The 27708-nt window shown below is 40.9% G+C and overlaps 1 protein-coding gene across 14 annotated transcripts in view; it reads right to left on the reverse strand.

The window, feature by feature from the left end:
* Nucleotides 1-27708, reverse strand: part of Ccdc148 (coiled-coil domain containing 148) — a 279259-nt gene that overhangs the window by 228508 nt on the left and 23043 nt on the right. For 6 of the 14 annotated variants that reach the window (XR_015682842.1, XR_015682841.1, NM_001431632.1 and 3 more), the window contains 1 exon segment: nucleotides 13700-13831. The gene's annotated coding sequence lies outside the window, so the exon portion shown is untranslated. 14 annotated transcript variants of the gene reach the window in all.

The raw sequence follows: 27708 nt of genomic DNA on the forward strand, positions 1-27708 counted from the left end.
AAGAGGAGTGGATACTAAGGGGATTAGGCTAAGGTGGCACTTGTGGTGTGTAGGTCCTTAGTAACTCATGCTGTTACTTCCTTTAGTTTTCAAGCAGTATTTAATCGAAGGGGCTTCATCCAGTGTCTTCTCCAAAGCAATAATTCATGGAGCAGCTCAGAATGGTCCAACTGCTGGTGACTAGCTAAGAATATATCTCTCAATCCGTGTGACCACTCACTGAAATAGCGGGAACACTGCAAGTCCTAACCCTACACAGGGTAACAAGCCGCTCAGTCCTCAGACATAATTACTTTAACCTTTGAAGTGCTTTGTTTAGGTTTCTAAAGGTTTGGCATTAAATGTCAATATTTAATAATTGAGGAATTGAGAACTATAAAATCTGAAGCTCCAACTTTTTAAATCTATGTCCCAAAAAAAAAAGTATTCTCTGTTGAGATCAGATGAAGACTACCAGAGATCATTTCTACACAGGACAAGTGTTCTTTCTGCAGCATCCCACTGTCCCCCATTGTCAGGAGCCATCTGTGATAGGTTAAGACTAAGATGACTTTCCTGAAGGTGACCCAGCATTTTTTGCATGGACTACAATGGGTGACCTCTGAGAAGAAAGGTCCCAAGAGAGTTCATCCCAGCATTACTTCTTGTAGCTTATATGCCTTTTCCTGTCACTCTTTCATAGTCTAATCCCACTCTTCTGCAGTTTTTCTGCAGATCAACAAAAATGTACCATCATGTAGTAATGCTGTATAGACAAATTGACGATTTCATAATTCCTGACAATGATTTTATAGAATTCCTGATTTGATTCAAATAAGTTTAGGAAGAAATTTTTTTGAGAGATTGTTTTAATTGTTTTGCCAGAAAGATGTAATACAGTTAGAATGAAGAATAGAATGTGCCCAACCTTTATACAATAGTAAGAAAAGGAATGTGATGAGCCTTCACAATTACACTAAAAAGAGAAATAGGCTTGGGAAAAATTTGTGATCAAAGAAAAATATTCATTCTAGGTCAGGTCCAAGGATGAAGCCACAGGTGTGCACTTTGATAAAGCAAGGCCACGTGAAACTGTTGCTCTGAACTTATAATGAACTTATAGAATAAAACTCTGCTTTGAACTTAATATCAACATCCTTCTGTACCTCCCCTTCTAACATTTTATCCAAGACACAATTGTCTTTAAATCTTTTGTCAAATAGGTATAAGAAAGACAGAGAGAAAGAGTAAAATGTGACTTTTGGAGCACAACCCCATCAACCAAATGTGTGTGTGTGTGTGTGTGTGTGTGTGTGTGTGTGTGTGTGCGTGTGTGTGTGTTTGCACGCGTGCATGCATGCATCTGTCTGTCTGTATATACAAATGTGTATAGGTATATGTGTATGTATATAGGTATGCATGAACACTTGTGGAAACAATGATACAGGTGGTCAGAATGTGTGTATGAATGTATGTGTGCCTCTGCGTATTGTTTATGTAAAAGATTTTCTTTCTTCTCTTTCCCTCCTTGTTCACAAAGAGTTAATGAATCCAAGCCTCTCACTTGCCAGCCAGAGGTCCTTGAGTGAAAGAGAAGGGAAACCAGTGCTTATTAAAGCATAAATAGTAAGAGTTACAGAGTAAGAAACCAGTACTTATTAAAGCACAAATATTAAGATTATGAGGTCACAGATCATCAGTTTTCAGCTTTCATTTGACTCCACCTCAGCTCATTCCCTAGCCAGGGCAGGCCTCTGACACCCCATCCTATCTTATAGCAACCAGCACTGAGGAGGAGGAGGCCACCACCATAGCCTGATGTCTCGCCAGCCCTGCCTGTCCACTAAGGTTCACTTCTGCCCTGCCTGCTGTGGGCATTCAAGTTGAAAGATTCAGCCCTGAGAGCTAATCAGTGTAATCCAGAACTTGAGTCAGACAACTGTGAAACCAGACACACCCGGCTTCCAATATGGCGTCTCTAGTTTGGTGTAGTCACTGCTTCCACCTCAGCTTTGTCAAGTCAACATAAGATAGAGTAACAGTAATTTCACAGAGTTGTTTTAAAGTTTAAACAAAACAGGGTGGATTAAAAAAAAGTCATCATGCATGATTGCTAAAAGGGGCAATAAGTGTTAGCTACCATGGCAATGAACATGGGTGTTGTTGCTGATACAGTCAATGCTGCAGATACTCCCGCTATTAATGTCATCTCATCATCGTTATTAATTATTATTATTATCACCTTCTTCATCATCATTATTATTAGCTGAGAAGGGGAAAACATGCCTATTTTGTTTCTGCTTTCTCAGACTGGAAATTGAGTTCACTTTGGAACACGGAGCCTTTCCAGAGCGGGCAAGTTTCCATCTCCTGCTGGCAATGGGCGCAGGGCAAGTGCTCTACAGAATGAAGAAAGAAGGTTCCATTGTCAATGATACCACGAGCAAGGAAGATCCACGCCCAAGGCCAGGTGAAAAGGGCAAGAATGAGTCTCACAATCCCGACAGAAAACTGTTGTGCTTAATCAGGCAGTAGAAGGAAGGGAACAGGGAGAAGATTCTCATCTAAAGGCTTGACATTAGAAAATGCTGGGGGTTGGGGGAGACTACAGGGAGGAGCTGACTAAGCAAAGGCAAGCCTTGGAAGTAAATGGAAGAAAGGCCTTGAAGAGGTGGACAGGGAGTGTGACCTACAGCCTGGCTCCATACAGAGAACCGACGCAAAGGCTTGATGCAAAGGCTGGAAAGGAGGGATGAGATAAGAGTGAATGAGGACGCCTCCCTGTGTGGCCCCACACAGAAGAAGTGACGCAAACCTAGGGCTGTGTACTTAACGCACCTGAGCATCCCAAGGTGGGACATTTCCCCCACACAACTGAAACCTGTCTTTTACAAAGTACTTTCATAGTTACCCACTAGATCCAAGATTAGTGTTACTGTCCTGTTTTACCGATAAAAAGAAAAAAGAGAAGATTGTGTCAATTGCCAAAAGGTCTAAAACTAATTAAGTGATCGAGATTGCTAGAGGTCAAGTCTTCAGAAATTGAGGCTGGGGCACTCTTCACTGCACGGAGATCACCAGGGAGTTTAGCCTTCTTAGCTATTTGCTGTATACTTTCTCTCTTTTAATTAAGGAAGGCTCTCTTGTATGAGAGAACCTTGTATTGTTCTCTTGTATTGTTCTCTTGCTTTTGGTGCCTTGGTTGAACTTAAAGGAAAAAAAAATCATGGAAAAGTTATGTCAGAACCTGGCATTGCGGCTGGAGGAAGTTCCCAGTAGTTAAGAGCCCATACTTGTACCCACATCCAGGCCTGGAACTCCAGCTCTAGAAATTCAGTGCCTCTGGCTTCCATGGGCATTTGCACATATGTGTACACCCCTACACAGATAACACACAAATAAAAATAATAATTGTTTGAAAACCCAGACCAGCATAGCTAAAAAAATCAGTTGCCCCTGTTAGGCACAAAGTCACCAAGTCCTACCTATAGTCAGAGTTCCAATCCCACTACCCCAAATTCCATATGGCTGCAACTGAAGGCAATGATGAAGTAACATACCCATAAGGGTTTATAACGACTTATCTCAACACCTTCTTCCTCTCGGTGGATGTATTAATCTCAATTCTGCTGGTGAAAATGTAGGTTTATAAGTCAGAAAGCGGACTTTAAAAAGTTATAGAAGAACGTAACTCAAAGGAGTGCTCTCTGCCAGGATTTAGAACTTGAGGCTTTGGCTAAGTTCTGCCAAGCTCCTTCCAGTTAATGCCCTGCTTTCAATGCTGACTAAGGAGCAGAAAGAAAAAAAACCACTCAAACTGAAGTAATATCCTTTTTATGGGTCATGAGATTTTGCTTTAAGAGATTTTTCTAGAGCTGAGAAGAGAGACCCGGTCTCTAAGACTCCCGGTCCAGTGAGCTAAACAATGTGGATTTTTCATTTTTAAATGGTCTGTTTTGAAATGAACAGATCTTAACACTTCATCAGGCTAAGAAGAGAATCCAGAGCAAAGGGAGAAGCCTCTTGGGGCAGAGGAAAAGCTGGGCTGGGTTTGACAGCACAGAAACTGAAGTCACCTGTGAAGGCTGCCAGCCCGAATAGAATCAATTGCTCTGGTGTTTTTTAATCAAATGAAATGACCACAAATCTTTTTCGTTTAATTCTGACCGAAAGCCTATGTTCTGAAGTTACACGGCCAAAACATCTGTCAAATTCAATGACTTATAATAGGCATTCCACAAAATAGAGATTTAAGAGTTGAGTTTGTAAGATTATATGCCTCAGGCTTTCAAACAAGCTCTAGCCCCATTTAGGCAACACAGACAGTCACAACACACCCTACCCCCAACACACACACACACACACACACACACACACACACACACACAGTGGGTAAGGAGAGGGCACAAAGCCGCACATCTCAACCACCGAGGGCAAGTCCCTACAACACATACAAAACATCCATTCCATGACCTATTAAAAGTGTATTTTTAGAGTTACTGACCTCTGTGTGAACTAAACAATGAAGCTGTTCACAAACCAGACAGAGAGCAGCTTTTCCAAATGAAACAGTGAACCACTGTCTCTAATGCCCCTACCAAGCTGAACAATTAAAAATGGCATTTAATACTAACATTTAAAAAGCCATTGTAAAGTATCACTGCCAAAATTATTGGTCTTGTGTCAACACAGACACACATTGTTTTATCTAGTATTTATTTTTTTAAAAAATAAAATAATGTAGCTAGTAGATGAACAGACTGAAAAAAATTAATCCAAAGGAACTCATTGGTCGAGATTCACCAAGACATTGTCAGCCTAACCATGAAAAACAGTACTGCAGGCTGGTCCCCATGACGCAGCAAATGTACAGTAGTTATTGTGTGGATCCAAAAGGCTTGACTTCGAGGGACCATTCCCTAGTTACTAGATGTGTGGCTTCAGAAGGACAACCTCTCTGAGTTTCTGTTGCTTTTTACAATGTGGTATCAGAACGCTGGCTGCCTCCTGGAAGTCCTGCCAGACATAAGGAATCAAGTAGGCTGCATATACAAGGAGCATAGCACAGTTCATGGTGCAGACCACAAGGCCGACAAGGAAGCATCATCCTTAACCCTGGAGAATCCCATTAAAGACTGACTGCATGTTTATCATGTAATCTTGGGCATTTTTGAGGTTGCTCTCATGGTAATTAGTGGCAGGGGTAGAAGGTCGTCATAAGCAGAGAGAAATAAGAGCAAGGAAGGGCAGAAGAGGCTCAACAGCTCGAAAATTCAGCTTCATAGTCAGCTAATCATATGACTGTACTAGATGACTGTATTAGTGTCAGTCCTGATTCAGCACGGTAAACCAAACAGCTCAAACTCTCGCAATACCACCTTAAGGATCTGGAAGGACAAGTTTTCAAAGCTGCATTAAGCATAAATTATTCTTAATTGTCTCGTGTGTCAGTTCACAAATTCCTAGTGTGATTTTTATGTGAAAAAAAATTAATTTGAAAATTAGGAAACAAATAAGACGCAGGAAGGAACCATGTCATCAAACCAGGTCGGCACAGCTGCGTGGCTAGCACACCAGAACATTCCAGTCACTCCAAAAGATGAGGCTGAGGTCCTGAGCTCAAGCACTGTGTTTCAGAAAATTATCCTGTTCATCCTGAAGTGTCGTAAGCGTGCAATCTACTAATGTTAGCTTCAAAACACATTGCTGTGCTATATACACTAATTAAAATACTATTCAGCCATAAAATGTAATGGCTGCCATTTTCAACAGCAGACAGAACTGGAATTCATCATATCAAGTGAACGAAGCCAGGCACAGGAAGACAATAAGTACCACATGAAGTCAGTCACACATGGAATACAAAAAAAAAAAGAAAAGAAAAGAAAAGAAAAGCTAATTCAAGGACAAGGTGCAGCTCCTTTATTCCTAGCACTCAGGAGGCAGAAGCAGAAGGAACTGAGTTCTAGGCCTGCCAGGTCTATATAGTAAATTCCATACCAGCCAGGACTCCATAGTGAGATTCAGTCTATTAATCAATTGATCAATCAATCAGTGTGGGAAGTAAAAGATTAACTGCATGCAGGTGGGGAAGTGAGACAAGGAGGAAGAGCTGGATTGGACTAAGAAATTCTGTCATGCAGTCATGGTAGCCCGAGCATCCCCAGCACTTAGAGGCTGAGGTAGGAAGATGGTAAGCTCGAGACCAGCCTGGGCTATATGATGTGACTCTGTTTCAAAACAAAAAGTTCTACTGTATCTCAAAAACCAGCAAAAGAAGACTCTGGAATGTTTCACCACAAAGAACTGATAAATGCTTGAGGAGATAAATATACTTATCGTGATGCATAAACATCATATAATATATATGTATACTAAAGCATCACGTGGCATCCCATTAATAAATAACACTGTTGCTTTTATGTATTGGTGAAACATAAATTTACGTGAAAAAGTCATATTATTAATTTCAACAACTTTAAGGAGATCTTGTATCTGTGTAAGTAATTTAACAAGTTCTCCGTGCAAAGAATTACTGACTGGGAAAAAAGTCAGAGTAAAAGGAGAGCTCTGGGGGGAACTTTTAAACTTTGCCTGTTTTGTAAAGGAAGAAAGAAAAAACAGAATACATATTTACGTTTTATCTTCATTACCAGATCCTGAAAAGATAACGAAGAGACTTCTAAACATGATTCCCCTGAGTCTAAAAGGAACAGGACAGTAGGATCATGAGACTTGCTTATATCATATCGAATCATATCATATAGTTTAGAATTGAAGAATTTTGGAACTGGAGAGATGCTCAGTGGTTAAGAGTACTTGCTGCCCTTGTAGAGGACCCAGGTTCAGTTCCCAGCCTCCATGTGGTGGCTCACAACCATCTGTGACTCCAGGTCCCAGGAAAATAGCTCCCCCTTCTGGCCTCGGGGGGGTCTGGGCATGTATGTGTTCCACAGGCAGGCAGAGGAAACAGCCAAATACATAAAATAACATAAGCAAATCTTTAAAAAGTCAAGAATTTTAAAACTGCCCATCTTTTAGAAAATAAAGAAGCCTTCTACAATACCTTGAACCTATAGACAATAAAATCTCAACATAGGGAAAAGTCCACACGTCTGTATTTTTCATAGCTTAAGCTTCATTACTTATGGTGGTAAAATGTCCAGTCTGTCTAAGGGATGGAGTAGGCCAGACCTAAAGACAATCTACCCTGAAACTAAGACCCCACAGTCATGTTGGATGAGCGGGGTACACTGGCATGGGTTTTCACTTAATTTCCCAAAGCCAACAGAGCAAAATTTGGAAATACCAAAAATATGTGAGGTGTTTTTACCTCGAGTGAATAAAATGTATTATAGTTGAGTACTTGGTCTTAAATCTTAAAAAAAAAAAAAAACAGTTTAATAAATTTGAATCACATTTGTAAATCCCCCCCCCCCGAGCTAATGACTTATCTCATTTACGTATTTGATACTTGGTTGATGGTTTTGAAACCATTGAAATGAATTGTTTATATTAATTGCATTTAGTGGGTAGGTATATTGGTTGGATATACTGCTTAAAGTAGGTCTAGGCTATACCTTAAGACTAGGATTCACTAATATATGTAATGGGAATGTGGACGTTGTGTGCGTAATATGATTTCTGAAACTATTTTTATGTTTTTTTTCTTTTTGGTGAAGATAAACAGAAACTAGTATTTGACTGTGAGATTGGTTTCCCCAAAACATGTACCTCCTTACTGACTGGCAGGGTGATTCTATGAGATGTGGCAGGTTGGACCAGCATCTTTGATCTTTCCCAAACAGACCTGCCCTATAAACTCCCCACCCAGATTCACATTTACTCGGCTAATCCGAACCCCAGACACAAACCACAATATTGTAGGAGGCCAACATGGTGGAGCCAACTGTTCACATCCGAGCTAGGAGGAAGAGAGAACAAGACCATTTCCCACAGTCCCTGTCAGAGTCAAGCTGTCTACACCCTGAATAATTCTGTAAGGCCCCACCTATTAAAAGGCCATCGCACCCCTAAGACCAACATCACCTTGGAGACCAAATCTCTAACACAGAAGCCTCTGCAGGGAAACTTGTCCGACTAAAGCAAGGGCTAACATAGGCGTGGTCAGAAGCAGGTGCTGAAAGGTCACCTGTGCTGTATCTCTAGGCCACGTGCTCTGGTGTGGGCGTAACATTTCTGCTTCAAATGCCAACAGATGTGCCCTGTGGGCAACATGAGACTGAGGCAGGGTGAGACATATAGGTAATTTTCTCTAATACATCCCCAACCCCTGCACTGTTAACTGTCTGAACATTTACAAAATCCTGATAGCCAGACATGGTGGCACATGACTATGATCCCAGAATTTAGGAGACTGAGGCAGGAGAGCTACAGCTGAATTGAGGCCAGCTTGGTCCACATAGAGAGTTCTGGGCCAGGCCAAACTCAAATGATAACCTTTCTAAAAACGATGAACAAAACAACAACAACAATAAGAGAAAAAAGCAGAAGACAAAAATCATCACAGATGCACATTGTTGAGAGAAACGCCAGGTAGGCAGTCTCCAGTGTCACACTAATCAATGGGTCCAGATTCGCCAGATTGGTAAGAGTGACTTATTTCCCGAGCCTCTGTCTCTTGCTGGCTCTTTCGCACCCCTGCCCCCCAACTTTTCCTCTCCCTCTCCAGACCTCTTAGCGTTTCTACTTCTCCTCTGACCTCACCTGAGACCTTGAAGAAAACAAGATTCTTTCTGCCTAGGATTTTGATGCAATCCTCAATTTGGGGTTGGAATGGCTCTCTCTGCCACCATCTGCCACCCAATCTGTTCCCAAACCTTTTTGAATTCTCATTTCTAAAAACGGGGGAAGGAAGGATCATGGTGGTGCAGCCAGCTTCCTCTGAACTCATTCACTTGACTCCAGTCCTCAGGATTTCAATGCTGGCTCTCGTCCCCTTGCCCTCTCCCCCAAGGGCCTTCTTTCTTAGATTACGTGTCTGTGTGGAGACTACTGTCCATGGACTCTGTTGCTCAGATATTTAACAGTCTGTCTTTTTTTTTTCTATTGATATCATCCCTTAAAACTAGAGTTGAGTCAAAATACAAGAGAAGACGGTTTTAATTTAATATGTATTAAGTAAACTGGAAATATATGGCTCAGTTCACTGGAAGGAGAGCTGCATAGAGATGGGACAGTGAATAAGTCACTAAGTTTGGGGCAGGAGAGTGTCTGATAGAAAAAAGTTAGAGTAAGTTAAGATGCCTACCTAGAGAACAATATTAAAAATTAAGTAGGCCATAGTTGAAGAATAGATCTTAAACTGGTCCATGGCTGGAGTCCATCGTCATATGTCAAGGTTTGCAGGGCCTTGTAATTATATGCAACAATTTTTTTAGTTAATTTTCCTGGGGAGAGATTACACAGATTTCATCAACTTCTCAGAGGGAATCTCTGACCCAAATAAACCTAAGACACAGAAAAGGAAACATTGACTAAAATATCAAAAATGAAAAATCCTCACTTCAAGTAATTGACTTACTGGGAGGAGCACAGACATTGTGGGCTGAGCAAATGTATGCCGTCCCCATTCGGACCACTTCCAATGAGACTCAGAAATATGAAAGTATCCTTATAGCGTTATTGAAGTACAATTAATCAAAAAATCCGCAAATGTGAAATATGCACAATGAAATATGTTATTGGTATATAGTATGAATCACCACAGACCAATTAATTAATATGTCTATGCCTCCATTTTTATGATCAACAAGCTTAAGATATTTATGTGCAGGCTTCAGATGTGCTAAGCAGCATCGCTGGCTTTAGTCAAATTGTACATCAGATCTCCAGAGTCATCCATCACACATCCCTGAAGCTTGGTACCGGTCCATCGGGATGCTCCTATTTTGTCCTCTATCCCTGGCAACCATCACTCTGCTCCACACTCGTGGGTTTGATGATTTCACATCCACACAGAAATGTGCTCGCTAGAATGTGTCTTTCTGTGCCTGGCTAAGGTCGGTTGCTGGGCTTCTCCATGTTATCAGCGAATGGCAGAATTTCTGTCTTCCTTGCTGAGAGTGCTGCAGTACAGGGAGATAGCTTCCTGTTTCATCACTGACTGGAATGCTCGCTCGCTCACATTATGTTTCTGTTGTAAACAATGACGTATGACCGCTGGGTCATAGGGTACTTTCAGTTTTAATTTTCTACGACAGCTCTACAGTTTACATTTGTGTCATCTGGGTACAAGGGTTTCCTTTTTCACATCATGACCAACACTACTCTTTTGGCTTATTTTTATTACAGTTGATCTATCACATATGATTTCCCTTGTCATCTGAGTCTCATTTTTTCTGCTGATAAATTGTGTTGTGCACTTTCCCAAATACCTGGCAGCAATTCTGTGTCTTCTTCACAGAAAAAAAATCTGTTAGGTCCTTTGCAAATTTCTAAACCGTGTTTCTGGTTGGCCCTTGTACACACACACACACACACACACACACACACACACACACACACACATCTCCTTAGCAGATATAAAGGATGAATGGTGTGTGTGTGTGTGTGTGTGTGTGTTAATGGTTTCCTCTGCTGTTTCTTGTCATATATTTCTCAGAACAACATAAAGAAACTTCTGTCCTGTACTTCTGTTAGCTTTACAGTTTCAAGTCATACGGTCAAGTCTTTAATCCAGTCCATGTTGAGTTTGTTATATAGCATAGGATAAGGACCCGGAGTTACTCTTGTATGGATGGATATCCAGTTTATCCTGAATGATTTACTCAAGAGATTATAATTTTCCCACTGGATGTACTTTTCCCCCATCAGGTACTCCACCCATTGATATGAATTTATTTCTGGGCTTTCTAACCAGTTCCATTGGTCTCTCTCTGTTTGAGTTATAGCACTATATTGTTATAGGTACTACAGAATGGTAACATTTTGAAATCAGGAATTGTAATACCTCTAACTTTCTTTGTTCCTGTTCAATTTCTTTGACTATTTAATATATTGTATAATTTTACATAAAATTTAAAAAAATTTTCTAGTTGTTACTTAAAAGGCCAGAATTGCACTGAATATATAAATGTCTATTGGAAGTGTGGTCATTAAACATTATTTATTGCTCTAGCCCCAAAATACACAATATCGTTCATACTTCCCCGAAACATTAATTTTCTTCATCAGTCGTTGCCAGTGTTGGGTGTGAGTTTCCTGTATCTTCAGATGCCTATTCCCAAGCATTTTATTATGCTGTTGTTATGGTAAAGTAGAGTGGCTTGGATAGATTGGGACTCATAGAACCATATAGCGTTATTGAAGTACAGTTTGAATGCTTGGCCCACAGGGAGTGACATTATTAGGTATGTCCTGTTAGTGTGTGTGTGTGGCCTTGTTAGAAGAAGTGTGACACTGTGAGGGTGGGCTGTGTGGTCTTCTAGTGCTCAAACTTCCCCAGTGCAAAAGAGACAATCTTCTGGCCGCCTTTAGATCAAGATGTAGAACTCTTGGTTCTGCCAGTACGATGTCTGCCTGCAAGCTGCCATGCTTCCTGTCGTGATGATAATGGACTAAAACTGTAAGCCAGCCCTAATTAAATACTGTCCTTTGTAAGAGTTACCTTGATCATGGTGTCTTTTCGCAGCAACAGAAACCCTAACTAGACGATGGGATTGTTTTCATAATTTCCTTTTTGGCTACTTGTAGTGACTTAGTACTCCATATTGTCATTGAATTCACTATCAGTTCTAACATATTTTTTGTTGTTATTCTTGAGATTTCAGAGTTTTCTATGTATATCATATGGATCAGAATTGCAAGGCTTCTGCTGAAAAATCCCATAGTAACCCAATTGAATTCATGGAAAGTGTGGCTTTTCTTTTTTGCCCTCAAAAATTGCCTGAATTTTAACAAAGTATACCATGTCTGTTGATGGCTTTATGTTCAACCTATTTATTTTCTCCCAGATTGGGGAGGTTTTCAATCATTATTTCCTATTTCCTTAAGTAGGGTTTCTGTTTGCTCCTTTCGTTGTTTTGTCCTGTTTTTGCATGCCTTCTTTCTCCCTGGGTCAGTCTCACAATTCACTTACTGGTCTGAACAATGGTTCATTTTCATGCCATTGTAAGAGAATACCCCAACAAAAGAAATGTATGGAGAAAGTATTCTGACTCGCAATTCAATGGGACAGTCCATCCTAGTGGCGAGGTCAAGGCAGGAGCTTGAAACAGCTGCTCACATGACATCCCCAGTCAGGAAGTAGAGATCAACAGATGCATGCTATTGCTCAGTTCTCTTTCTCCACATAAACAACGCAGGATCCCAGCCAGGAAGCAGAGCCACTGCAGGATCAGTTACTACAGCCAAAGCAGTCTTCCACGGGCAGGTCCAGAGGCCCATCTACCAAGTGCCCTCACAGCCTGTCAGGCTGACAGTTAACACCTCACACTGATTCATCTGAAAAGATCTCATAAGCCCTCCAACCTTTACTTGGTTCTTTTTTCTTTTCGTCTGACTAGGTAATTCTTACTGACCTCTCTTTACCTCCTTGACTCCTCTTTCTGCTTGGCTGAATGTCTGATGACACTTTATTTCATTTTCTTTTTTCACTCAGTGCCGCCTTTAGCTCAAAAAGTTGATTCTTCACGATTTCTATCTCTTAGTAAGTTCTCTTTGTTCCTTTATTGTTTTGATGACTTTCTTTTTGTTCTTGTTATCTGTGTTCACTTAAATGTCTGCAAGGTCTTGAAGGCAATTATTTCGCATTATTCTGCTTGGTTGTATGTGGTACATATGTATGTGCATACATGTTGAGGCCAGAGACTAAAATCTAGTGTCATCCTTAGTCACTTCTCACTTTGTTTTTCTGAGATAGGGTCTTTCACTGAACTAGACTAGCTGGCCAACAAAACCCAGGGACTCTCCTGTCTGTCTCCCCAGAGCTGGCACTGTTACATTTTTCTTATGCCATAAACCACTTGACATGTTGGGATTTTATTTTTTTTGTCATTTTCATCATTATTTTGATTATACATATTTATGTGTTACTGTGTGACAAGTTGATATGTGCCTGTAATACATGATGAAACTAGGAGAGTGGTCAGCAGTTAGAGATGTTATTTTTAATAAGAAAATTTTCAATACTTCACCCCAAAGTACACAACCAGAATTTTAAAATGAAATGCTAGGAATTTATTTAAGAAGTGTCTCGGAGTATTCTTATTAATAGAAAGCACGTTTGTGACATTTTCAAAGCTGTTGCTATTCATTGATGTACTCAACAAACACACAAACTTAAGATTTATAAAGGGAAGAATAGAGAAACACCTTAGCAGATAAAGACACACACATACACACAGAATCATGTACACACAAACATAGATAGATAGATAGATAGATAGATAGATAGATAGATAGATAGATAGATAGATAGATAGATACAGATATGCAATAAAAGTTTTTTTGTTTTTATTTTTTAAAGAAAGCATGGGCCTGGGCCTGTTGGTGCACACCTGCATTCCAGTGCTCGAGTGGCTGTGGAAAGAAAGCTGTGGATCCAAGGCCAGCCTGGGCAATAGAGTACATTTGAGATCAGTCTATGCTGGTCTCAGATAGGATTAAGTACATAGGGAATGGAAAAGAAAAGGGAGAAGAGTAGGAGGGGTGACAGGAGGCAGAAAAGGAAGGAAGGAAAGAAGGAAATTAGAAATACCTGGAGCAGAAGAGCTGGCTCAGCAGCTGAGAGCGCGGATTACTCTTGCTGAGGATCTGAGTTCGGTTCCCAGAACGTACACTAAATGGCTCACACCTGCCTGTGACTCCGGCTGTGGGGGATGCAAAGTCTCTGGAATTCACAGAGAGTGAAAACGTAAGTGCTTAACCACAGTTACACACACACACACACACAAAAAATAACAAAAGTAATTCTTTAAAAAGGAGAAATGCCTGTCCTAATTTTAGCAAGGCTGCCATGTACCTAAAGTTGGATCTCTTTCTTTATGAAATTTTGAGTAATAAAAATAGTTGAGGAAATTTGATATCTAAAACAGCTTTATCTGTTTAGCAATATAACAACTATTAAGGCTAACTTGTATTTGAGATGTCACATTCCAAGATTTTATTGCCCAGATAATCTTTCCAAGCCAGGTACTAAAATACATTTACTGAACGTATTTGTGGAAAATGAATTTAGACTAGGAATTTAATGAGCTATCTTGCCTAGAGTGTCAAGAAATTGTTAAGGGGACTTTCCCATAAAAAAGCAAAAGCATTAAAAAGGCAGCTGGGGGGTCAAATAGTCTCTTTCAGACGTATTATCCTATTAAGCTAATTGTTTCTACGTAAGGAGGATGTTTTTCTTTTTTTTTTTTATTGACTATTATTTTATTTAGTTGAATATTAAACATTTTGGGTTTTAGGACTTCAGGGCCATATACAATTCTGTGTTGTAGCACTGAGTCATTTTACAATTTGTTTTCTTTTTCTTATGTAGCAAAGATACAGGATCTTTTTTTAAAAAAAAATGTCAGTCATACATTTCACATGTAGAAGAGGGAAGCCATTTTAACTATAAATAAAACGTCAAAATACAGATGCAGGTTTAACAACTATCAATTTTGTTTTCTTAGTTTCTCCTCCTCCTCTTCCACCACCACCGCCACCACCACCACCACCACCACCACCACCACCACCACCACCACCATCATCATCATCGACAGATCTTGCTACGTAGCTTAGGTTGGTCTTGAAGTCTATGTAGCCTATATGGGTTGACCTCAAACCCCTAACAATCCTACTTTAGCCTCCCAAGTGCTGGGAAGTACAACAAGTATGTACCAACACAGCCCAATATTCTCCATTATTACAAATGCTGATGTTCAAAATCAATTGTTTAAACAGTTGGAAGGAGCTCAGTGGAGCTACCAGGGTTTAAGCTTCCTGAAAGAATATATGCCTGCAGAGAAATATAGTGGCAAAATTGTATTTCTAGACTTCAGGGAGTTTAAGAGGTCTTTGGGGGAGTTTGGCACTGACTGAGACGGGGCTGCTGTTTTGAATGAAGCATTGCTTTTGACAGCAGCCCATATTTTATATGCTGTAAGGTATTTTTTTTTATTTAGAGAATACTTTATTAGTTTTTGTAATCAAACCCACGTATATAAGACCTTACATATTTAATACAGTGTGTTACCCCTGTACAAATGGAAAAAACTTAAGTTCAACATTTCTAGACCAATATGGCTGTTAATTTCTGTACAGTGCCAACTCAACACAGTAAACGGGGATACTTTTTTCGAAAGTTGACAGCACAGGTAAAGTTTCAAAAAATTCAAATTATATATCTGTATATATATATATATATTTATATAAAAAGACCAATAATAGCAGTGTGTTATGCATCAGCAGCAGCAACAGCTTTTCCAGGTTCTGCAGTCATCTGAACAAAACTGTAGAGACATCCAGCACACTCCATTAAAAAAAAAAAAAGTAAAAAAACAAAACCCGAGAAAACAGCACAGTTCTGTTACTCTTGTGGTACCTGGCACCATTTTTTTTTAAATTAGCTTCTCAATCATCATCTGGAAAGAAAACATTCTGAGCAACATCATTAAAAACAGCTCTGATAAAGCACGGTCACTACTACGTATCATAAAGCAGGTACAAGCTATTTTACATCCACAGAGGTATGATACAGTACTGTCCTACATCTATAATACTAGAGGATACAATTTCAAAGGCATTATTTGAGACTTGATTCTACTTTTCCAGCAGAGGGCCCAAAGGATGGTGTGACACAGCTTTGTAAAGAAACATACTCTAGACAGGATTTCCTTTCACTAGTGGCACACTTCTAAGGATTCATTCTCTCCATGAATGTCAGCTAAAACCGTTATTAAAAAAATGAAATATCCCTAGAACAAAACCGTATAACCACCGGATTCACATGAAGATGACCTAGTGGAGACAAGCTGGACCTCACCTTACCAACAAGCTATCAAATCTGTTATGTTTAAACAGTGAGACCTCCAAGGAAGGAGATGCCAAGTAGTGCTTCAAAGCTTCGGACCACAATCAAACACAGCATCCTTTTCAACAGAAGCAGAAGCTCATCTGAATATGCTCATGGATGCTGACATCAACATTTAATCATCTCCTCACTCATCCAGGAAGAGGGGGAGATCAGTTACTACTGTACTTTAATGTGTTCAACCAAATCACCATATTACAAAAATAGCAAGCTGCCATAATAAAAAATAAGGCTCCTCTATCCAGCACCAGATAGCATCATTTTACTTTCAAGCCTAGAAATTGCACACTTGTATATAAACCAACCGAAGATGAGGATTGAGAGTTCCTCTTGGTGGATTTTTCCTTTGATGAATATGAAGTGTCCTTCCTTATCTTTTTTGATGACTTTTAATTGAAAATTGATTTTATTTGATATTAGAATGGCTACTCCAGCTTGCTTCTTCTGACCATTTGCTTGGAAAGTTGTTTTCCAGCCTTTCACTCTGAGGTAGTGTCTGTCTTTGTCTCTGAGGTGTGTTTCCTGTAGGCAGCAGAATGCAGGGTCCTCATTGCGTATCCAGTTTGTTAATCTATGTCTTTTTATTGGGGAGTTGAGGCCATTGATATTGAGAGATATTAAGGAATAGTGATTATTGCTTCCTGTTATATTCATATTTGGATGTGAGGTTATGTTTGTGTGCTTTCATTCTCCTTGTTTTGTTGCCAAGACGATTAGTTTCTTGCTTCTTCTAGGGTATAGCTTGCCTCCTTATGTTGGGCTTTACCCTTTATTATCCTTTGTAGTGCTGGATTTGTAGAAAGATATTGTGTAAATTTGGTTTTGTCATGGAATATCTTGGTTTCTCCATCTATGTTAATTGAGAGTTTTGCAGGATACAGTAACCTGGGCTGGCATTTGTGTTCTCTTAGGGTCTGTATGACATCTGTCCAGGATCTTCTGGCCTTCATAGTTTCTGGCGAAAAGTCTGGTGTGATTCTGATAGGTCTGCCTTTATATGTTACTTGACCTTTTTCCCTTACTGCTTTTAATATTCTTTCTTTATTTTGTGCGTTTGGTGTTTTGACAATTATGTGACGGGAGGTGTTTCTTTTCTGGTCCAATCTATTTGGAGTTCTGTAGGCTTCTTGTATGCCTATGGGTATCTCTTTTTTTAGGTTAGGGAAGTTTTCTTCTATGATTTTGTTGAAGATATTTACTGGTCCTTTGAGCTGGGAGTCTTCACTCTCTTCTATACCTATTATCCTTAGGTTTGATCTTCTCATTGAGTCCTGGATTTCCTGTATGTTTTGGACCAGTAGCTTTTTCCGCTTTACATTATCTTTGACAGTTGAGTCAATGATTTCTATGGAATCTTCTGCTCCCGAGATTCTCTCTTCCATCTCTTGTATTCTGTTGGTGAAGCTTGTATCTACAGCTCCTTGTCTTTTCTTTTGATTTTCTATGTCCAGGGTTGTTTCCATGTGTTCTTTCTTGATTGCTTCTATTTCCATTTTTAATTCCTTCAACTGTTTGATTGTGTTTTCCTGGAATTCTTTCAGGGATTTTTGCGATTCCTCTCTGTAGGCTTCTACTTGTTCTCTAAGGGAGTTCTTTATGTCTTTCTTGAAGTCCTCCAGCATCATGATCAAATATGATTTTGAAACTAGATCTTGCTTTTCTGGTGTGTTTGGATATTCAGTGTTTGCTTTGGTGGGAGAATTGGGCTCCGATGATGCCATGTAGTCTTGGTTTCTGTTGCTTGGGTTCCTGCGCTTGCCTCTCGCCATCAGATTATCCCTAGTGTTGCTTTGTTCTGCTATTTCTGACCGTGGCTAGACTGTCCTATAAGCCTGTGTGTCAGGAGTGCTGTAGACCTGTTTTCCTGTTTTCTTTCAGCCAGTTATGGGGACAGAGTGTTCTGCTTTCGGGCGTGTAGTTTTTCCTCTCTACAGGTCTTCAGCAGGAGGATGTTTTTCTAATGTGTTGCAAGTCACCCCAGGGAGATTATTTGTGCTGGTCACTTTAATGGGTTGCCCAAGTGGTGTATTCGTAGGACCACTTGGCTGAAAACATCCTGGGAAGAAATCTCTTCTTAATTTTCAGTATTCCATGTTTGGAATCAGCGAATCTCCCATTTGCCTTTGGAACAAGATATGGAACTCTCAGCTCCTTCTTCAGCATCCTGCCTGCCTGGACGCTGCCATGCTTCCGGCTTTAAGGGACTGAACCTCCGAACCTGTAAGCCAAGCTAATTAAATGTTGTCCTTAGAAGAGTTGCCTTGGTCATGGTGTCTGTTCACAGCAGTAACACCCTAACTATGACACTATTCTGCCCTAGATATCGCATGCCTGTGTGTAGTCAGGTGTTTGCAAGCTTTCCTATAAAGGGCCTGGAAAAAAATATCTTACTCTTTGCTGGTGATTCAGTCTTGGTTATTACCTGTCATATAATATAAAAGTAGCTACAGGTACAGGTAGGGTATAGCGGGACATAACCTTCAATCCCAAGACTTAGGAGACAGAAGCAGGAGAGTTTCCCTAAGTTCTGGCTTCATCTACACAGCAAGTTTCAGGACAGCCAGGACTACACCTTGAGACCAGAACAAAGCAGTTCCAGATGATATGTGATCCAGAGCAGAGTTCCAGCAACATCTGTTTACAAGAACAGACTGCTGTCCAGATTTGGTCTTTAGACTATGGTATGCCCACGTAGTACTGGTCTGCCTTGTGAAATATCTCTATTACATGTTTCACTCAAACATTCACTGCATTCTTAATGAAGAGAAGGTTTAACAAACAGGTAGGAATTTCAAAAAAAAATTGTGAAACAAACAGGCTGAGGAAAACAAGGTTGTTAAAGGGGCAGAGAGGGCAGAGACAGTACGACCTGGACAGAAAGTGATTCCTTTATACAGGTCGAGTTCCATAGAGGAAGCCGGGAAACTTCTAGAGCACTGTGTAATAACAGTGACAAGGATGATATTGTATGCAAAAAACATTCGTTCCCACAGAACACGCTGTTAAAGCTCCAACTTGCTTTGAGGAAAATAAAGGTGTTAATGAATTAGGAATAACATCTAAAATATGTCATGATATCAATAAGGTGGTGAGCCTGGAGGTAGTGGGTAGTCGCTGCCGCAGGGGTAGCAGCAGCACAAGCAGCAGCACATGCCTTTAATCACAGCACTCGGGAGGCAGAGGCAGGCGGGTCTCTGAGTCCAAGGCCAGCACGGTCTACAGAGAAAGTTCCAAGACAGCCAGGGATACACAGAGAAACCCCGTCCTGAAAAACCAAAAGTAAATAAATAATAGGTAGGTGGATAGATGGATAGATGATAGATAGATAAATAAATAAAGTGGAGTCATTTTTCAACATTGGAAACATGTATAAAGAGGAAAAATACTCCCCATCTTCTGAAATCTGATACAATGCAGATACAATTTTCCCACTGTTTTTCAAGTGTTAGAAGAGCTCATCCTTTGAGGGACGGTACAGTATGGACGATCCCAGCTTGAACCTTCATGCCCTCCCATGGCCCACATTTTATACTTCATTTACTTGTATTCATCAGTTGTACAGCCTTTGGTGTTGATTTTCAGCACCACAGGAAAAGAGGGGGAAAAGTAAATAAAAAATAAAACAAAACTAAAGACCATATATAATCCAAATCAGAAACGATTCTATTTAAATGCCAGATAAATTATAGATGTTTGTTTTTAAAATCAAGTGGGAATTGGCCATGCCATTCAAATGCTGCAGCTTTTAAAAAAAAATAGAAATGGCTTCTTAAAAATGGGTTTTCTAGGAAGAACACTGGACTCTGCCTTATTAAAGCCCAAGCTTAAACCATAGCTGCTCTGTTTTGCTGAGGAACCTCCTACAGACCACTTAGCCATTCTAGGCTCAAATTCTCATTTTGACTCTAAAATTAAAGGGTTGAGCCCAGTAATTTCCAAGGAGTCTCTCAGTTCTACAATTTCATGATAATGCATGGCTTTTCTCTGAGGCTGAACAGCATCAGCGGGCTGCAGTTAACTCTAAGTCAGCTAATGTCAGCCATGGTATTTCAAAGAAAGGGATGGTGACATCCAGTTTGTCTGAATCTCCACTGTCTTCCCACCACCCCCTCGTTCCTTCCCAGGAACTCCCATACTCCTTCTGCCCCTAAGTCTGGCACAGGTGTCTATAGAGAGTGGCTTCCACATGGCTGATGACTCTTACATAGTCTTGGTCTAAAAGACTCTATGTAACAATCGGGCCCAAAGAAGTAATAGTATCATTATCTGTCTCTAAACTGGTTTTGGACACAGTTCTTGCTTACCCTTTTTTCAGCATTTCTTGGTGTTCTTGAGGTTTACTGCCTCTTTTCCCCCACCACAATAGAATTTACATGATCATCTGTATAATTTACTCATTACATCCCAAGGACTTGCAGGTAGGAAGTACTTAATAAATGCTTGCTAACAAACAACTAAGCGTATGCATATAAGCATGCTGGGGGTGGGGATACCACATTTTTAACTGTTAGAAAATTAAAGGGGACCCAGGGAGGGCTCAGTGAGTAAGGCTTGTCATTACAAGCAAGAGGACTTCGGTGTGGCTTCCAGAACCCACATTGCCATGTGAGGTCCTGTGTGCCTGAAATGCCAGTATATAAGGGAATGGAAGGTGAAGACTTGTCAGAAGCTGGCAGCTCAGCAAGCCTGCAGTGAGCAGCCGCAAAACACCACCACAAGGGAGAAAGTGAGGGCCAAGTCCCAAGGTTGTCCTCTGACCTCCACGTGAGTACCTAAACTTATAGACACACACACATGCACACACACACACACACACACACACATACAACACACACTCACACACAACACACACACGCTCACACGCTCACACACAATACACACACACGCTCACATGCTCACACACATATACTCACACATACAACATACACACATACAACACACACACATACAACACACACAGAGACTCACACACACAGGCTCACACAGGCTCACACACACACATACAACACACACACACACACACACACGACACACACACATACAACACACAACACACCCACCAACTCACAGCAGCATGGAAGGTCAAATAGAAAAGTTATGGAAAGCAGCTCTTTCATTTTTTTCTTTGCTCTGGAAGTATTATAGGTGCACAGTGAAAACTCTCCCTGCATATTGTTTGACACAGCTAGAGAAGCAACCCAAACGCCAGTGAGGAGAAGAATCAGGCTTGGTCCGGGAATTTCTACAAGCAGTGGCGAGAATCACATGGCGATTGACACCAGTGCTCCATTTCAGTTGAGCCGACAGACTAAACTGCTTAGGTTTTAATATTCTGAAACAAGCAAAGAACCAAAATAGTTCTATCGATTTCCAAAGAACTAATAATAAAGTCATCGAACAGCTCTATGAAAATTTAATTACTGCGGAAAGGCTATATTAAGAATGGGTCATTGATGTTTTAAGAGACTTTTTTTTTTTAAAGGCGAGAACACCCTGTGCTTGAATTTGATGCTGCGCACTGGCTGCAGCCACAGATGCGCTAACACACTGAGCTTGAGCGTGACATCACACAGCACAGAAGACAGACAAATGGACAGTCAGCATTCACTTTTCTAGCACAAAAATGAAGAACTGCTCTTGAAGATGACCAGAAAGCATGAAGGCTTTGAAACCTCCGAGCTCTTGACATGTTGCTTGATTACTGAGGTACTCAACATTTCACTGCAGTTAGAATATTTTAGGTTAGCATGCTGTGCTGGCTGGTTTTAGCTCAACTTAATACAAGCTAGGGTAATCTGGGAAGAAAGAATCTCAATTGAGAAAATGTCTACAGAAGTTTGGGCTGCAGGCCAGTCCCTAGAGCACTTTTTTGGTCAGTTTTCTGACTGAGATGGGAGAGGGCTCAGCTCAGTGTACCCTTGTGCTGGTAGTCCTGGTTGCTCTGTGAAGGGAGGCCAAGGACCATGAAAGGATGAGCCAGTAGGCAGCCTTTCTCCAAGGCTTCTGCATCAGTTCCTGCCCTGACAGCTCTCTTCTGCCCATCCCACCCTACCCCCGACAGCTAGTTCCCTTTCTCCCCCAATTAGTGCGTCACCCCCTGTCCTTTTACATCTAATCCAGCACCCTCTACATCCTACCTCTCTCAAGATCTCCTTCTTGCCTCCCACTGTCCCCTGTGTAGTATCATGACACATACAATTTGAAGTTGATGTTATGGGTCTCTGAAATGGCCCTATTTCGGTTTACACACTGATTTCCAATACTATGGATGTTCCTGAAGCAGCCAAGATTTCACTCTTCTTAATGGCTTCATTGTGTGCATGCATCACACTTTGTAGTGTGTGTATGTGTGTGTGTGTATGTGTGTGTGTGCATGTGTGCACATGTGTGTGAAGGTCAGGGATCAATCATGTTATACCTTAGGAGCCCCCACCTTGTTTTGCAAGCCAAGTGTCTCACTGGTACGAGACTGCTCATATATTTACAAAGAACTAGGTAAAGTCTGGTGCATGTACACATCATTTAACTTGTGTGTGTGTGTGTGTGTGTGTGTGTGTGTGTGTGTGTGTGTGTGTGTATACTCAAGTATTTTTTTTTCTGATAAAAGCATGCAAAAATAATTCTCACTTTTGGGTTGGGGATTTAGCTCAGTGGTAAAGCGCTTGCCTAGCAAGCACAAGGCCCTGGGTTTGGTCCCCAACTCCGAAAAAAGAAAAAAATAATTCTCACTTTTAAACATATACATCATCATAATGTTCTTATATAATACAAAACACTTATCTTGTTTCTATACCATAATGCCCACTAACAAGCATTTCACTCTCTTTCTCCTGCTACCTCTCCATTCTGGTAACTATTATTCCACTCGACATCTGTGGAAATATTTTTAAGATTCCACTCATGAGAGGTTATGTGGTAGTCTCTTTCTGTACTTACTTTACTGAACAGCTTCTACCTCTGTTCTTACTGTCATAACGGCAGTGCTTCACACTTTTCATAGCTGAGTAGTATTCCACCATGGGTATATAACATATTTTCAGGCTGTTCATTGGTTGATGGGACACTTGCTTGTTTGTGCTTGGCTGTAGAGAACTACGCCACAGTCAATATGGAAGTCTATAGAAGCCTCCCTGGCCATGCTGCCTCCATTTCCGTTTAACCATGTAAGCCTGCTTGCTGATGTAGTAGATTTATTTTTAGTTTGTGAGAGAACTCCCCAAACCCCTCTGCTTTCCATAATGGCTGCGCTACTTTTGTATCCACCTAATGTATGAATAGTCACCTTTGCATCCGCAGCAACAAAACATCTACCCCTTGTCTGGAGAGCAGTCCTTTAAATGGCATGAGGTGATGTCTCGTGGTGGCTTTGACTTGGGTTTCCATGACTAGTGATGTTGGACACTTCCACATACCTGTTGTGTATCTGCTTTGAAGATCTGTGTGTTTAGTTCCAGTGCCTGGTTTTCAATCTGGTTATTTGGTTGGGTTTTGTTGCTGTTACTGATGCTGACTTATCCTGGATTTACCTGAGCTCTTACTGTCGACACAGGACCCCATCTTGTAGCATCCACAGCTTTGATCTGTCTGTCAGCTGTGAAGCAGCTTGCAAATGCCCGGCCCCCTCAGCAGGTTCAGATGGTTCCGCTGCAGGTTCACAGGGCATGGCCTCTCATTTACTGGCTTCCCCTTTGTTGGCTGTGCTCAGGTCTTGTCTACAAAAACCTCATCGCTTCCTCCTGTTGTTCTAGTTTCTAGTCGGTGTCTGTTTGGTTTTTTATGTGCTGAGAGATGGGGATGGGATGTGGTTTCCATCTTCTGCATCTACAGATGCAGTTTCCCCAGCACCACTTCTCAGAGGCCATCCTTCCCCAGTGTGTGTCCTGGACACCTTTGCGGAAGACCAGTCATCTGTAGGTACTGGGAGTCATGTCTGGGCTCTGGCTTCTCTTCCCCGGTGAGGCTGACTCTCTGCCGATGTCTCCCTTTTAAATTACCAAGTTGGTAGTGCCGTGCTTCTGCCTTGTTTGCGGTGGTGTCCCAAGATTGCTCTGCCTCTTTAGTGTTAGAGCAAATTCTAGGCTTTTTTCCCCTTGGTTTTGTGAAATTCTTTTGTTTGGCATTTTTGATGAAGCTGCCTTCAATCTGTAAATCACCTTAGGTAACATTGCTACTTTAATGGTATTTATTCTGGCCCATGAACATGCAACATTATTTCATTTCAGAGGATATTTCCTCTAATACTTTAGAACAAATGTTTTATTTTTCACTCTGGAAACGTCCAAGAGTATTCCTAGGTAATATTTTTTTTGTTTTGTAGTTATTGTAAATAAAATTATTTTGTGATTTTTTTTTCTGGATAATTTATTACTGAATAATGGAAACGTATGGTGCTGATTTTCCTGTACATTTCTTTCCTGTTACTTTACCATGTTCACTGTCACTCCAGGAGACTTTTGGAGGAGCTTTGGAGTCTCTCTACACACGATCATATCATCTGCAAACAGACATCTTGAATGCCTTCTTTACAAGTTGGGAAAACTTGGCTATTAGCTTTCTTTTGCCTGACTGTTGCAGCATTGGCTGTGGGGGCTACATTGACTGAGAGAGGAGAAATGGGCACCTTTTCTTTATTCCCTATCTTAGAAACATTCTTTAGGTGAAACATACCATGTTTATTGATTTTATACGCTGAGCTATCCTTGCATCCCTGGCTTGACTCCCACTTGAATGTGATATAATGTTCTTTCTAGTGTGCTGGTATTCAAGTTGCTACTGTTAAAGAATTTATTACGTTTTATGTGTTTGAGTACTTGGCCATCTTGTATACATGTACACCACACACATGCTTGATGCCTACAGGGGTCAGAAGGTGGCATTGGCTCCCTGGGACTGGAGTCACGGGTGCTGGCGAGCTGTAAGAGAGTTTTGGGAAGCAAGCCTGGGTCCTTTGCAGGAGTAACAAGAATTCCTCAGCACAAGCCATGTCTCCTGCTAAATTTGCTGGCATGTTTGCCTCTCGGTTCATCAGTGACATTGGTATGTCGTTTTCACCAGTATGTAGCTTTCTTGTTTTTCTGTGTGTCACTCTGCATTTAGTGTCTGGCTAACACTGGCTGTTTAGCATGAATTCCGAAACCTTCTCTCCTGTAAATCTGTCTAAACTGCTTTAGAATCTGTGAGCTGACTCCGAGGTGAAGCCGTCTAAGGCCTTTATTTGTTTAGGAGTTTCACAGGTCCACACAATGTATTGTCACTTGGCTTCTATGTAGCGAAGGCTCCTGGTTCCTGGTTCTGGCTCCTTGTTCCTATTGTTCCCGGTCTCTATGTCCAAAGTTCAATCTTGCTAAAGGTTAGAGAGGTTTTTTTTTTTATGTCCTCAAATTCTGGTGTGCAGTTAGTCATTCGTGCTAATCTTTTATAATCTTTTGAGTTTCTTTAGTGTCAGTTTTACTGACTCCATTTTTCTGTCTCATTTTAATTAAGTCATTTATTTTTACTATTTTTTTAGCTAAGGGTTTGCCCGTTGTACATTCTCACAAAAGCAAACTCTTCATTGCATTGTTCATGCATGCTTTTAAAGCCTCTCTTTATGCTCTGATCTGTATGCCTCCCCTCCTATCACTCGGGATTTGATTTCTATAGTTCTTCTGGTTACACGAGGTAGATGACAGTTCGTTTATTTGATATTCTGCTCTAGTGGTGTAGATGTTGGCTGCCGTATGCATCTCTCCTACTGTTGTTTCTGACCTGCCCCAGGGGTTGGGCATGCTTCCATTTTCATTAATCCTTTTTTAGTATGTTTGACACAGTTTCTCTGTGTAGCCCTGGCTGTTCCAGAACTCATTCTGTAGCCCAGACTGGCCTTGAACTCAGAGATCCACCTGCCTCTGTCCCCTGAGTTCTGGGATTAAAGGCATAAACCATCACTGACCAGCCACTTTCATTGACTTTTTTAGAAGATTTAAAACTTCTCTTCATAACCTCTACACTTTTATGCTATTTGCTCAGAGCATAGTCTTCAGGTTTCATCGAGTCGTATCTTTACAACGTTTTCTTAGGGATTTCCACTTGTATTGCAATATAGTAAGAAATGATAATAGATTTGATCTCAATCGCTTTAGTATTTACAGAGCGTCACCGTCTCAGACACTCACGTTTGTAGGATGGAGTTGGTAAAGCCCGAATGTTGTCCTACATGTCTGTGATACTTTAAAGCACGGAGCGCAGTCCTGGGAGCATGTGCGGTGATGAACGACAGGAAGCCTAGCCCGTGCCATCCTACCAAGACACAGCAGGAGTGTGCTCATATCAGGGGAAAGTAGCTACAGCTCCCTTCACAAACTTCCCCTTGTTAGACACCGTTCGCTATTTTACTCTTTGTGAAATTACATACATATATGGTTTAAAGCTGAAGTATTTTGAAAGTAGTCTTTATTTTCACCTAATCACAAAATTATAAGCAGAAACCATAAGGTGAATATTTTACTCATGTTTGTCAAAATAAACCGTAATTTTCTCTCACAGTGAGAACATAAAAAATTGTCATTCAGAATATATGAAGTGATTAGCTACACATTAGGTCATTAATAAAGTGGCCAAATATTTTCATTAAAATCTATTATGTATTTTAAAGGTAATCATTGGATATTTTACTCACTTGAGCATTCAGAACTATTACTAGTATATTAATAGTGCCTAGTGCTAAGGACACAGGCCTGAGTTTTACTGGAGAACAAAGTAGCATTAACAATGGTGCACAGTTGTACACCAGGAACATTTCTAAAGGGGAAGGGGCTTCCTGAAGCGGTGAGACCCACTGGTGTCTATAACTTGGAAATGCTTGCTTGGTTTGGATATAAAGACACCATTCCAAACTAACAAAACCACATGTTCAGAGATCCATGTGCAAGCAGAAACAGGCATTTGAGACCAAACGACATCGGCAAAAGGACATCGGCAGGGCTGAAGGAAGGGTTGGGGACACTGTGGTGACAGGAGCAGAATGAGGACAGTTGGTGGAGTCCTTCAGGATTTAGGATAGTGGCTATCCTAAGACCAAGATTTATGGGAGAAAGTGACCTGCGCAAATCTTCTCTTTGGGTGTTATTTGGAGGGATGGATGAGAGACTGCATTTTATCGACACAGTGTGGGCAGAGATTGCACAGGCACAAGGAGGCAGTATCCCAGATCTTCCCCCACAGTTTCTTAGCAGTAAAACTAGATAGCTAACGTGTAGGAAGCAAGCTGAGTGCTGAGTGGATGTGTTTTGTTGACAGGGGCACGGCCATATTGAGGACCAATTCACTGGCTGCTTGGGAGGGGCAAAGTCTTCCTCTGGTAAGGCTGAGGGATGACAAAGACCTCCTTGGATCCGAATGTAGATATATGGACAATATGTGCAGAAAACACCCACCATAGATTTCTTCTCCCCCAGTGTTGACAGCCTAAAGACTGTCCCCTTACAGACGCTGTGCCTAATACTGGGATTGGCTAAACCTGTTGTCTTCTTCAACTGTATGTAATAAACCCTCTGCCCAGTTCAATTGTGTACAGTAAGCACACAACTTCTGAGACTCTTCTGCTTCTTCTCCATCAGAGATCCTAGACCACCTGATCCCGGCCTTACGGTATGTATGTCTGTGAGTCTGTCATTCCTTCCAAACCTGTTAGGTCGATACCTGAAGCTATTCAG

This window comes from Rattus norvegicus, chromosome 3 (assembly GCF_021556685.1).
Source record: "Rattus norvegicus strain SHRSP/BbbUtx chromosome 3, alternate assembly SHRSP_T2T, whole genome shotgun sequence".
NCBI classification, from domain to species: Eukaryota; Metazoa; Chordata; class Mammalia; order Rodentia; family Muridae; genus Rattus; species Rattus norvegicus.